We start from the raw sequence: 13628 nt of genomic DNA, 5'->3' as shown, positions 1-13628 counted from the left end.
AAAGGAAATAACGGCATGAGTGGCATGTATCCAGATGGGGAAATAACACCCCATGTTGTATTAATCTAGCAAGTTACATGGATAGAGGGCTTTGCTGTTCTTTTTCACATGCACATAGGCACTTCATGCATCCATCTATCTATGCTAGTCCTAAAGCAGTCATTTCCAAACGGTGGGTCACCACCCACCAATGGGTTGTGTGAAGGCTGTAGGTGGGTTGTGGGCCCAGTGCTGAGGGGAGGTACTGGGGGGTGGGTATTGGAGAGAGAGCCTGCCCCACACCCAGCGTGCAGTGGTGGCTCCTGGTCTGTGGGCCTGGACCCAATGCCCAGCTCCCCACTCTGGGTATTGCAACCTGGCACACGGAGACCTGAGTGGGGCTGTGACTCTGTATGCCAGGTTGCAACATCTGGAGCGGGGAGCCAGGCCCAGCCCAGTGGGATGGTAACCACCGCTATGGAGCGAGTGTGGGGCGGGCTCACCCTCCAACCTCTCCCCCAGCCCTCTGCCCCAAGCTAGGATTAGGGTGGCGGTGCCAGGGCGGAGGCTGCTGCTGTGGGTGGTCAGTGACCCCAAGGCAGGAGGAGGAGGTGGCAGTGATGAAGAAGAAGGATGCTGACCTATGATTTTTGGCTCTCCCCTCCCAATTTGGACCCTGCTGGGTAACAAACAAATACCAAATGCAGTCAAGGAGTCACCTTAGTAAAAAATTTGGGAACCATTGTTCTAAGGTATCTTTCACCTTGGTGTCTAAGCATCCAGACAGGCTCTAAAATAGTTCAAGTAAAGGGATGATGCTAAGAACTTGGCACTTTAGGCTCATATTAACCACTTCTTTGCTGCAGAATATGGCAGGTAGAACCCACCTGCAGCGCTGATAAATATCCCAGCTAGAGCCAGAGCACGTGCTGTGTGGTGTGTGACGTACGTCCAGGTAGAGAGACGCTGCTGTGCCTCTGAATGTGCCAGGTTTAGGAAAGTGGCGTGCATCTACCGTGCTGCCAACAGTAAAGGATGGATTCAGGTAGGATTGTGCGCTAGTGGATGTGGCACTGGCTTGAGATCAGGAGAACCAGGGTCTCTTCCCAGCTCTACCACTGCCCTGCTGTTTGATCTGGGGCAAGTTATTCCTCTGTCTGCCTTGTTTTCCCTTCCCACTCTTAGTCTATTTTTATTGTAACCTATTGGGGGAGCACTGCCTCTGCGTCTCTCTGTGAGAGAGAAAGAGAGCACAGCACAAAGAGGCCTCAATCTCTGTGGAACTCTGTGGCTGCCACTATCATACCAACAATAGGAATAGCTATATGTGATGGAAGGAAACAGGGTCTGAACGTATCTCTCGTCACCAATGTTTCTCCTTTGGGAGTCAGGTCTTTGAGAGGTATCCGAGGTGCATCAGTGTTAGTGATTCCTCGGGGCAATCATTCAGATCCAGGAAGTACTGGTTTTCATTGTAAAATGCATTGGTCACATGACTTGTGATTAAAAGAGGCGTAGTGGGGTGGGGGAGAGGAAGAAGTGTCTGTCTAACACTTATAAAGGCCCCCATTACTCTCGTATCTGAGCTACTCACAATCTTTGATGTATTTATCCTCACAACACCCCTATGAGGTAGGAAAGTTCTATTACCCCTATTTTACAGGTGGCAAACAGACATAGGCCTGCCTATGCTGCAGCTGGAGCTGTATTCTCCAGCTCAGGCAGATGTACACGTACTAGCTTTGATTGAGCTTGCGTGCTAAAAATAGCACTCTAGCCACCGCAGCATGGACTAGCTTCCCAAGGAAAATAGTGTCCAAGATCCTGGATAGGTATTCAGGCAGCTAGCCCAAGCCACCCTAGCTACACTAGGATACTAGCTTAATTAAAGCTAGAGTGTAGACATCTTCCCTAGCTGGAAATTCCCCCTCCAGCTGCAGCATTGACGTACCCTAAGTGCTATGTCAGTGGTCCACAGAGAAAGTTTGTAGCAGATCTCCTGAGCCCCTGGCTAGACTCCTAATCACTGGCCTACCCTTCCTCTCTCACCAACCTGGTGCTGCTTTGGCTTATTGATGTTTGTAACTCCTACATTGTTGTATGATTTGTAAATGCACATCAAGAACACCTAGGGCTGTGGACAGCCACCCTTTGGTGAGACGTGCCTGTTACACCGGAATGTTAACACTTCGTAAAGGGCTGTAGCTGGAGACTGAACCCCCCCATTTATCCCCAGAATAGATTTTACGTGGGCAGAAGCAGAGCCGTCTGCCTCAGAGTGGCCTGCCAACATGACACAACGCTGACCTCTGGAACCACGTCTAAAAGAGCCTGGGCATTTCAGACTCCATGGCCCATTCAGTCCTTGGACTCTGTGCAAAGACAGCTAACAAAGGTGCCCATCGGTGCCAACGCCTTTGTGCTGCAGGTGTCACCAAATAGCTTTTTTTCCCCTATGTCAACTTAGAAGCTATCAGATGGTAACCGCCCTGAGTCACTAGTGCTCTAGCTGGGTTTAAACTGCTGCTGACCTCTGGATGAAAGGTTTTATATTCCTTGGGTCATCCAGCCCTCCCTGTCTTAATTTCATTCTGATTTTCCTGGAAGCATTGCTTTCTGTCTGTCCGATGGCTGACAGTCTGTCCAGCCCAAACTGCAATGCTTGGCAGAGCAAGCTCTTTGAAAACCTTCATATTTCAGTTGAGGTTCTTGGCAGGGAAATCTGACCAAAATCTGAGCGTTAGGTCTTGGTACTAACATAGGGAGTTAGCTGCTTCCTCATTCCTGCGATGACTATTTTAAGCACTAAATCCCATAATGTTAGTTAGCCAAAAAAAGATCAACATCTTGTTTGGCTGTTTTGGCTGTTAAATTGGCAGCCTCGGTGCTCCGTCTAGGAGTCCATGGAACCATTCGCAGAAGAATGTTTCTGGGGAAGCCAGGCACCGGAGATGGTGAATGCACTGAAAAGGCTTCCATCTCTGTGGGCCTGGCTTCAGCTTGTCCCCAGAGTAGGCCATGGGGGAAAATGACTTTGCCTGCTGTTTGTCCACATCTTAAAAGCCCCCTGCAGCTTGGCACAGTTGGGGTTTTCGTTCAGGAGAAGCTCAAGACTGGAATCGCAGGAGTGCTGCAAGTCAGATCTGATGTGCATTTGGTGCTACATGTCCGTCTCTGCACTCATCCCCAGCGACAGTCTTGACTCGTTAGCTTGAGCTGTGGCAGCTCATGCTCTTAGATCTGGAGATCCCTGCTTTAATCCCTAGGGTGTCTGCCAGGAGGGCAGACATCACACATTGACATAGCTGGGGGAGGGAGGGAGGTTGTCCACACCTGGAATCAGAGATGGGGCCAAGGCCACCGAATCCAGATCCAAATCGGAGTCCAGATTTCAAATGCTCTATAGGCAGAGAAGGTGGACTGAGTTGTTAAATCTGAGATTTTGGTTTGGCTCACTGTCAAAAGAGGATTCTGATCTGAAAATTAGAGGTTATTTTTGTTTGTGATTAGTTCCGGCCTATCTCTAACAGGACTAGGAGTGGTCAGGACTGAGGTGCATCAGTGGAGCTGTGAAGCAACCTAGGACTGGAACAGAAGAATGGTGCAATGGGTCATGGCTGAGGTGTACTGGCAGATCTAGGGGGTGGGGTGGGGGGCTAGGAGTAGAATGAGAAGATTGGGATACGTTTGCATAGCTCGGGGGGAACCTACTATAATGTCTTCCAATCTTTGCACTATGCATGACTCAAGCAAATTCAAGCTGCCAATCCCTCATTTGCATGAGAAGTCAAATTACCCCAACATTTTACCTTTGGAAAAGGAATTTTTTTCAGGAAACATGTGGAAAATACAGAGCTTCCAGGGTCAGCAGCAAATGAGAAATCGTCCTCTGCTGCTCCCATCTGGAGTAAGAGTTACATAGAGGCAGGGCCAGCGCTTCCACTAGGCGACCCTAGCATTCGCCGAGGGCGGCAGGATTTGGGGGGAGGCATTTTGCTGCCCTTGATGGAAATTCGGCGGCGGGTCCTTCACTCGCTCTGGGACCTGCCGCCGAAGTGCCCCGAAGACACGGAGTGGAAGGACCCCTGCCACCGAATGCTCAGAGGAGGAGCGCTGCCGCCAAGGGTGGCAAAAACCCTGGCGCCACTCCTGCCTAGAGGAAAAATATTTGGGCCTCGTTAGAGGCTATTATGTTATCATCATGCAGCAAGGCCTTTGATGTTAGGCAATCCATTGTACCCTCCCTGGAAGATGTGACAGTGCATTTGCTAATTAAACATGAAAATTCCCCATTTTGCTCAGACGGCAAGCTTCAATTAATCAAGTCGCACCATTTATGGAACTCTATTGTTTAATGAATACATGATGGAATTCTCATTTTAATGAACTTTCCTATGTGTTCCAAGCAAATTACTTCAAGTACAACTGGCTTATCTTCAATTATCCGCTTATCAGAATGGAAAGGAACAGAAAGTGGTGAGCATGGGCTGGGGTTATTCAGTGTGCAATGGAGGGGAAGGGAAGAGACTTCTCTGAACAAGTCTGCCAGGCACCATACAGGTAGGAGGTTTCAGAACTAGCTAATGCCGGGAATGGGGGCATCTCAAAAGCTTCAGATGACCACCTCTAGGTCCAGCTATTTATCCAATTGATTTAGAAAGCATTCATCTCCAACAATTCTTGGGTATGGGCATATGGCAGGTACAGTGGAACCCATTCAAAATCTAATGCTCACTGGCCCATTGTTTGTGACTATTTATTATTTGTATTACAGTAATGCCTAGAGGCCACAACTGACCACGGTCCCTGCCTCCAAGAACTGGCCATCTAAATAGACAAGACAGGCAAAGAGTGGCAGAAGAAGGGTTCTGGTACAACCAAAACTCCACATCCCCAAACCTATCTCAGGCTCTGACCACCTTGTTGGCCTGAACCAAGCCCCTGTCTCTCCACTTCCACCTCCCCAATTTCTTCCAATTCAAATAGGCCCACATTTAGGCCTATCTTTAGGAAGTAAACTTTGCGAACATTGGAATGGACTTTCCCCATCTGTAACACTGGGATGAAGATACTTACCTACTTTGTAAAGCACTGTGAGAGTCGTGAAGGAACTACAATATGTATAAATCAAGTACTAGCAGTGTTTATTCTAGAATTAAGTTTCTTATTAAGTTGGGAAACAGGCCAGAGTTATTACCCCCATTTTATAGATTGGGAAAGTGACGCACAGAGAGGGGAAGTGACTTGTCCAAGGTCCTGGCCAGGTTTAGGACCCAGATCACTCTCCTCTCAGTCCTACGCTCTTACTAAGACAGCTCATGTGAATCTAAGGATCTAAGTCCATGGTTTTAAGAAGAAAAATAATAAGAAATAGTTCAGCAATTAGATGTATATGTTATCTCTTTAGTTGTAGAGTTTAAGGCCAGAAGGGACCCCCAGAGCATCTAGAATGAATCTGAAATCTCTTTTTAAAATGAATTATTTTCCCCCTGCTTGCAAATTGTAATTCTGGGGAAAAGAGGAACAATTCACCAGTGATTCACATGCACTGGCATTCTGATGCCATTCCCACCCCATGCGAACAGAAGCCTGGGTGCTTTCCCATCTGCTCTGTGGTGAGGTGCCTACCCACCATGAGCCCTGAGTGGGATAATGGGGGCCAGAAGGGGCCAAGTAACCATATATGATGCAGGAAGGTGGTCTGCAGTCACTCTCTAGAGGGAAAGGGAGTTGGCCAGGGGCAAGGAGGAGATCCAGGGGGAGAGTAAAATTTGGGGTCCTGCCTGGGACTGGGGGATTTGATAAGTGACCAAGAGGGATGAAGTAGCCATGGGGAGTAGAGGAAGCTCCAGTGGCAAATCCAAAGAAAGGCCAGGAGCTAGAGAGGTGAGGTAGGAAGGAGCCGAAGAAAACAGCAATAGGGACTGAGACTGAGCAGACCCAGATTGTTAGTCCTAGGGTCCCTGGGCTGGACTCAGAGTAGCGGATGGGCCCAGGTTCCCCAACCAGCCACTAGGAAAGTGGCACAGGGCCAGGAGTCGGAATGGCAAACCCTGCCTGAAATGGTGTCTGGACAGCTTGTCCAGTGGGACTTTGTTACCCTGGAAGAGGAGGATTATACTGTGACCTGGTCAGAGGGCAGAGTCACAAAGAGGGAGCACCCCGAGTCACTGAGGGGGGGGGGGGTCACAGCACAAGCAACTGACAGAAGGAGGTGCCAGATGGGGTGAGAGCTAATTCACAGACGGAGCCACATGAAGGCGCACCTGCAATGAGTGGACACCTTCCCACACTCTAAAAAGCATTGCTGGAAGACTCCAAATGCCCCTGAAACTCTGTAGAAGGCTAGAACTCACTCCCTGCCTATCTCTCTCTAATATTTTGCAGACACTCAGAGAAATGTCTGGTTTCTGGGTTTTGAAATATTTTTTACTCTGCTGCCAAAGAAGGGAAGAAACTTGCCTTTGAACAAGCTCTGAAACCCAAGTAGAGAGTCGTGGAACATTTATTTCTAAGTATAATAATGTTTAAATTGCAGACGCTAATCCCTGGGACCTTTCCCGGCATGGAGTCCTGGGGGAAAGCAGGCATTCAGAGTGGGGCCAGTTGCTTCTGTGGTGCATGCTAAGTTCTCAGAGGGAAATGCTCTCACGTTTTTTCATATAAAGATATTTTAAGAGAGAGAGAGAGATGGGCCGGATGGGAAATACATCCTAACAGATGTGTAATATCATTAAAGCTGACTCTAATATAATCTAAGCCACAGTTTGGTGTATTAATGCTTTGTTTACCTTTAAGCACAGATGGATATTTTTATTAGCATTACTCTGTTGATGCAGCTTCTAGAAAGGTTAGTCCAGAGGGCAGATGTCTGTGTTATGAGAGAACGTTCACACTGGGGCAACTAATCAGAAAGGTGAAGCCTTTCCATGAAATCTCAATTAGAGAATTAAACCCTGTGACTGTGGGCGGCCAGGAATTGCCATTTAGTCCTTGGTAGCAACGAGGACCAACTACAACCCCCCCACCCTCCGAACAAACAGCTTTCATCTAATACTGCTGGATGCCCTGTGGCTGACAACTGCTCCCCCGGCCCGGCTTCCCAGACTAAACCCCGCCTCCCCCCCTGGTAAATGGGCCTGAAAAGAGAGCAGGGTGTACTGTAAAAGGGAACTCACTGATGCTGGGAAGGGCAGGGGAAGGGTAATGGACTGGTTAGGGCAGGTTTTGTGCATAGTCTCTTGCTCTGTTTCCTTATTAGGAGCTGTGATCTTACTGGGGTGAATGCTGATCCGCCAATTAATTGCAGGGGCAGCAATGCATCCTGGGACTGAGATTCCGTAGGGATTAAAGTCTTTGTGACAATGTTAGCGTCGGAAATGGTGAGTCGTCCGACCCCTTTTGAGCATATGGCAGACTCTCCGTGTCTGGTTGTCGCTCTTCAGAAAATGGAGACTTGGAATCAAATGCACTGAAAGCGTCCTTACAGGATCCAGTTAGGGAGGCCAGATTTCTCAAGTAGGATAGAACTAACCAAGGGCCTGATCCAAAGCCCACTGAAGTCAATCGGACTTTGGTGGACATTGTTTCAGACCCTAAGATAGCAGCCAAGGACCATTTGCTCTCCTCTCTGTGTAAAACAAACACCCAATATTTACCCAACTTCCAAGGGGGTGCTGTGGGGCTTAATGTTCATACAATGCTTTGAGATCCTCAGATGGAACTTTGGGGAACTTCACCACTGGCTATGTCACATAGGCCAGGGGAGAACTGGCCTGCTATGCACATTAGATACCTGCGAGCTACAAGTTCAAAATCCACTGTTTTGGCTCCTTACTCATTTCATTGTTCCTGGGAAATGTCTTCATATACCCACAGCTCCCTTCCCGTGCAAACTGGTGCAAAAGGACAGTAATTCTATCCAAAGCACAAATGGGAGGAGATGGGGCTAGCTCTGAAGACTTGGTCCTGATTATAATGTCCACAGTCCATGGGGGACTCTCATCACCAAGCAATTCCTTGAGTTTTACGTTTGTCATTTCTTTCTTGGCTGGAGTTGAGTGAAAGAAACTTTGAGGACCTTGGGGCAGAAAATCTTTAAGGAGGACTCTTGTCTCTCTTAATGTACTAAGAGGCTCTTAAAGTTTTCTCCCTGAAGGTATCATGTGAGCATGGGGGGTGTCTCTCTTTGGCATTCAGAAACATTCCTCTACAGCCAAGAGGAAGCAGTGTATTTCTACTTGGCTGGTAAGGAATTCCTCAGACACCCAAGGAATGAAATTGAAAATCAGGCTTCTTGAGAGGGGGAGGGAGAGGTGCAACACCTGTGAAAACCCTAAAAGCACACACATAATCAAGCAGATATAAACGGCGCTGGTGTGGATTTGCACGGGGGAGAATTTTTCCCTAATGTGGCTGCATCAGAAACTCTGCCCCTGTCTGGGCCTCTTCCAAATGCCTCAGCAAAGGAGCATGGGCAGGGGGTACTTGTGTCTTCCCCAGCCACGCCAGTACATTAGTTTAAATGGTCCATCTTGAAACAGGCCCTCTCTGCTGACATTTGTTTCAGGCTGGGCTGTCAAAATGGATGCCTTGACTCTACTGATATATGCTAGGGAGACAGGCTCCTTTGCCTGTGGGCTCCAAAACAATGGTGGCTCGGGGAAGGCCAGACATTTATCTAGCATCATAATATTAAAAGCTGCACTGGGCAGGAAATGATTTTCCCATCTGTGAATATTTTCAAGAGTTTAAAATTTTTTTCCCATCTGGAATTAGGATAAAACGTCAAAATCTCAAATGTTCTTGAACTGAAAAAGAAAATGATTTTTTTTTTCATTTGGGGTCAATCAGAACATTTTGTTTTGATAATTCCAGCCCCCATAGCAATTCTCCAGTGTCTCCTATTCATGGGATTTGCTGGGGCTCAGTGTCTCTGAGGGCCAGGCCCTCAGCTACTAAACTTGCCTATGTTCTAATTGCAAAGAGGCAAAGTTTTGACCAAAGAGGCTGGCCTGGCAGACTAGCCACGGTGCCTGTGATTCTCTACTCCTGTGTCTTACACCCAGCAAGGCACCTGGGGAAGAGAGAAGTCCACTCCACCCTTGAACAACGTTGATCCTTATGTCACTCAACAGTGACCCCTCTGGATATTAAAGGGATAACAATTACAAGCTACTACAGAAGTCCGTCCCTCTCCAAGGGGATGTGTAACAGATCTCTTGATGGAGCATGGAGAGGAAACGTGAGTTAATTATAACCTGTTACTTAGTTTATCAGTTAAAACTAATTAACAATGGGACCTTTAAGAAATTTGCCCCCGTGAGTCTCGTTTTTGTGTGTCCCTTAAGCTAAAAAGCCACAATCCCCCAAAATGCCAAATGTCACCTCGAACCACACTGAGAAGCTCTGAAAGTTTTAGAAAAATGTTCCCTTTATTGTCATCACTGTTTCTTTCCCGCTCTTAATAGTCATAGACTAATCTCTTTGTTGAATGGATGCTCCAGAATCTGAGGGAGCTGGTTTAAATCAGTGTAGCTACACTAAATTCAATAGATGTACATTGATTTTCACCAGCTGAGAATCTGGCCCCTATGTGACTAGCCCTCAAGGTTGTGAGGAAAAAAATTGAAAATATGAACCAAATGTAACCAATGCAGTGCAGTCTGCCTGAGTCTGCAGACAGCTTGAAACAATAGCTCTGAGAGGTGTTGAATGCCACATTCATTTCAATGTGGTTGTTAACTCTGAAACCTAAAGATGCCAATTTAGGGAAGGATTTTCAAAGCAATCAGTACTGGCCTGACTTTGCTCTCACTGACACAGATAGGAAAAGTCTAATGACTGCAATAGGAGCAGAGTTAATTGAGTGCTGAGTGCTTTTGAAAATCCCATCTTTAAATATCAACACTGGAGCACAGTTAAGGTTGTTGTATGATGTACAGTAGTCATAATACAGTAAAGTATGTTCCTGTGCATGGCAGAGTGGAGGGCATATACTCCTAGGTGGTTCAACTTTTCATTTTTTTTGTATCAAGCACACTAGGCATCTGACAACTTTCACTGTAGCACAAGAAAGATATTTTGTGCATGAATTCAGAGAGAGACATATTTTTTTCCCCTAGCGGCTCCTGTCATTAACAGGTGGAAAATGAAGCTAGCTTCACTCATATGCTTTACATCAATTTGCATCATCTACTACAAAGCTATTACAAATGAATCTGTCATGCCTAGCTGGCACCTTTCGTAATAAATGATGCGAATCGGGAGGAGTGGGGGTGTGAGGCAGGCCGTGCCCACAACGCCATCCATGAATGCCTTCTGTTTGAGGAACGTCTTTGCAAACATCTGTTGTAGTGTGAGGAGAGATGGCAGGAGAGGAGAGGAATTAAAGCCCCATTAATGGATGTTCCTGAAGTTTTTGGAAGCTCAGCTGGAAAGCAGGGGTAGGAGGGGAAGAAATCCGAGAGAGACTACTCTGCATAACAGTCGCTCATTACTCATGCCAGGCGATCGTTAATTACATTTATGCATTGATACAATTTGCTAGTTTTCTGGGTAGGTGGATCCTGCACTTCGTAAAGATGAATGAAAAATCATCAGGAGTGCGGAGCCAGAAGCGAAAAAGATAAATAACACCAGGAAACTGATTGCTGCCCGTCTGTCATAAAATTTCATTAGTTTTGACAGCCTGTACAACATAAGCAATGAATGAATGCTAACTACACTTCCTCTCCGTCTGCTTCCATATTTCATTCACATCGCTCAGTCTGGAGAAAGAGCTACCCAGACGTAGGCTTTAGGAGGAAGGGGCTGCCGGACCATTCACATGCTAAATTCTAGTCAAACCCCACTAGTGTCATCTCTGGGACAGAAATACTAATGGGCTTAAGTCTAATATACATGTTTAGTCAGAGGTGTGTTTTACAGGTTGTGTGTGGGTGGAAAGGCTGAGCACTGGTCTCTGTAGGTATGTATGGGGATGACTGGTTTGCAGTCCCACACAAAGGCAAAAGGACAGAGGAAGTGTCTATCTTTGTCTTCCCAGTGGCAGATCTTCTGCTGGGGCACCTGGGCACATCCCCCATGCAGGAAATAATGAGAAAATAAAGACACAGTGAAACTGTCCTTCACTCCAGTTTTATGCAACCTTCCTGGCTCTTGTGTTTCCATCTTCAAGATGAAGGATCATTGCAGGGGCCGCTGCTCTAAGGCCCAACCCAGGGCGGTAGAGTCCACATTCCAGAGCAGTAGCAGCAAGATTTTACTGAACTTTCCAGCAGTCATTGATGGGCACTCTCTGAAGTGCCCTTAATTTCTGAGCATAGGGACAGCTCAGGCAAGTGCGGGTTCTGTCACCTTCCCCACCCCCTTTTTAAACTCACAAGTAATGAGAATAAATAGCCCAAGGTCTATAATAGCCACACCAAATTGGATGTTTTGATCATATTAATTGCTCATGCTGTTGCAGCACAGGATCACAAATCAATGTTTTCCCAATGGCGAGCTGTGTGTCCTCCTGCATGTTTAAACAGATGTGACCTTGATAAGCACAGGTACCAGGGGCTTGAGGCAGACTCGCAAGACAAATGAATATGCTGGGGCAGATTTATGAAAAGTTATTCCTCCATGAGTCTCTCTTCTTTCACCAAAGTGCTCTTCCAAAAGTGATTTTTCTTTTGTACAAAGCAGGAGCTGGTTACAACGTCAAGGCATCTTTAAGAAAAGAAGGTGCTGGAGGTCTTAGCTAGGGAGTAAAAATGTAGGGGTGGTTCACTTGGAAGTCAGCTGCTAGAACTAAGTGGCCTCATTCATGTACACTATGCTGCCTCCCTGTACAGGAGCTACCGGGGATCCTTCGTGAACAATGTAGGCTCTTTCATTTAATCTGACCTTCCAGCATGAGGATCTGAGAATCCTTCCTGAACTACTGAGGTTCTTTCATTGAGTGTTACCTTCCATCAAGCCAAGAAAAACCACAGCAGCTAGTGAAGTTGAAAGGGCTGTCTCGAAACATGTGTTTACTGAAACGACTGGCAAGCCAGCCTTTGAGTCATCCTCTCCAGCATCTGTGCAGACCGACCTCTCCCCATCCGAGGAGTTAAGTCAAGCTTTAATGTGTTGCAACAGGACCAGAGAGCAAAAGGTTCCATGCCAGTCAGTCCCTGCTGAGCGATGTGTGTAACTGGGGACGGAGGGAGGCCTGAATGTGAAGAAAATGCTTTGCCCTCTTTTTAAATTGTGAACAAAACACAGTGAGAGAGCTTTAAAAAATGAATACAAAGCATGGGATGAAAGCCCCCCACACATCAATAAAAGCTCCATCCAGCACCACCAGCAGTAGCATGCCAGGTCCTTCAACAAACTGAAGCCAGTGGAATCAAACCTGGGATGACTTTGGTCCAAGTTGTTAGACCCTTCTTCGGTATCAATAGTAATGTGGATACACAGATTATAAAGTTATTTGGATCATCTAGTCTGACCTCCTACATAACACAGACCATAGGACTTCCCTGAAGTAATTCCTGTTTTAACTAGAAGGTATCTTTTAAGAAAAACATTCAGTCTTGCTTTTAAAATTGCAAGTGATGGAGAATCCACCACGACCCTTGGCAAGTTGTCCCAATGGTGAATTGCCCTTGCTGTTAAAAAAATTGTATTTTATGTCTAATCTAAATATATCTAGCTTCAACTTCAATCCAGATGAGGAGATCAGTTATGAACATGACATATGGATAATACTTAGCACTTCCATTTGGCTTTCCTCTGAAGCTCTCAAAGTACTTTATAAAGGTGGGGAAGCATTATTATCTTCCCATTTGACAGATGGGGTACATGAGGCCAAAGGGCTGAGTCTGAAATCCTTTCTCACATCTGAATAATCCTATGGAAGTCATGTAAGGAAAGGCTGTGTGACTGACTAGCTAGCAAAGTCAAACATAAGAACAGTCATACTGGGTCAGACCAAAGGTCCATCTATCCCAGAATCCTGTCTTCCGACAGTGGCCAATCCCAGGTGCCCCAGAGGGAATGAACAGAACAGGTAATCATCAAGTGATCCATCACTCATTCCCATCTTCTGCCAAACAGAGGCTAGGGACAACATCCCTGCCCATCCTGGCTTAACAGCCATTGATGGACCTATCCTCCATGAATGTATCTACCGTAGTTCTTTTTTGAACCCTGTTATAGTCTTGGTCTTCACAACATCCTCTGGCAAAGTGTTCCACAGGTTGACTGTGCATTGTATAAAGAAATACTTACTTTTGTTTATTTTAAACCTGCTGCCTATTAATTTCATTTGGTGATCCATAGTTCTTGTGGTATGAGAAGGAATAAATAACACTTCCTTATTTACTTTTTCCACATCGGTCATGATTTTATAGACCTCTATCATATCCCCCCTTAGTCGTCTCTTTTCCAAGCTGAAAAGTCCCAATCTTATTAATCTCTCCTCATACGAAGCTGTTCCATACCCCTAATCATTTTTATTGCCCTTTTCTGAACCTTTTCCAATTCCAATATATCTTTTTTGAGATGGGGCAACCACATCTGCATGCAGCATTCAAGATGTGGGCATACCATGGATTTATATAGAGGCAATATGATATTTTCTGTCTTACTATCTATCCCTTTCTTAATGATTCCCA

The sequence above is a fragment of the Trachemys scripta genome, chromosome 14 (assembly GCF_013100865.1).
Source record: "Trachemys scripta elegans isolate TJP31775 chromosome 14, CAS_Tse_1.0, whole genome shotgun sequence".
Classification (NCBI taxonomy): domain Eukaryota; kingdom Metazoa; phylum Chordata; order Testudines; family Emydidae; genus Trachemys; species Trachemys scripta.
Note: the sequence above shows the minus strand (reverse complement) of the source record.